At 56.6% G+C, this 893-nt stretch overlaps 1 pseudogene; it reads right to left on the reverse strand.

The window, feature by feature from the left end:
* Nucleotides 1-331: 331 nt before the first annotated feature.
* Nucleotides 332-440, reverse strand: LOC123964977 (annotated as a pseudogene).
* Nucleotides 441-893: the final 453 nt, after the last annotated feature.

Raw genomic sequence — 893 nt, forward strand, 5'->3', positions numbered from 1 at the left:
GGAAAAGGATCCAGTCCGCCTGGAAGTCCCTAGCCAGGATCAGACGCTCTCCCGTCCAAGTCCTAAGCAGGCCCTGCCAAGCCTGGCTTCCGAGATCAGGCGAGATCGGGCAGTCCCAGGCCGGAATGGCCGTAAGCTGCCTTTGCACACCCAAGACGGGCCTTCAAAACACGATGTAACATTTACACAGCACTGTGTACAGGATAGGGAGAAAAAGAAGCAGCAGCAGCAGCAGCAGCAGCAGCGCCCCCTGCTGTTTCCTAAAGAGACGTTCAAAAGATCTCCTTTCACCGAAGCGCCCTCTGCCGTTTTTCGAAGGCTAAGCGAAAAGGGCTTACAGCACCGGGTATTCCCACGCGGTCACCTGTCCAAGTACTAACCAGGCCCTGCTCTGCTTAGCTTCCGAGATCGGGCGCTCCCAGAGCGGTGTGGCTGTAAGCCACTCAGGCACTCCCAAACGGCACTTCAAAAGATGTTCTACGGCTAATTGACAAAAAACGTATTCTGCCCATAATGTCCAAGGTGCTCCAGAGTCACTTGGAATCCACAGGCACTGATTCCTGGGTAAACATCCAGGAACCGGGACACCGTTCACTCTGGCAGTCCACAGACAAGAATAGGCACCCGTTCCCGGGTATGGGTACAGCGACAAGGCCACCTTCTGCCGGAGGTCCTCACTCACAAACAGACGCTCATTCCTGGGTGGACATCCAGGAAAAGGATCCAGTCCGCCTGGAAGTCCCTAGCCAGGATCAGACGCTCTCCCGTCCAAGTCCTAAGCAGGCCCTGCCAAGCCTGGCTTCCGAGATCAGGCGAGATCGGGCAGTCCCAGGCCGGAATGGCCGTAAGCTGCCTTTGCACACCCCAGACGGGCCTTCAAAACACGATGTAAC

This window comes from Micropterus dolomieu, unplaced genomic scaffold (genome assembly GCF_021292245.1).
Source record: "Micropterus dolomieu isolate WLL.071019.BEF.003 ecotype Adirondacks unplaced genomic scaffold, ASM2129224v1 contig_7455, whole genome shotgun sequence".
Lineage (NCBI taxonomy): Eukaryota > Metazoa > Chordata > Actinopteri > Centrarchiformes > Centrarchidae > Micropterus > Micropterus dolomieu.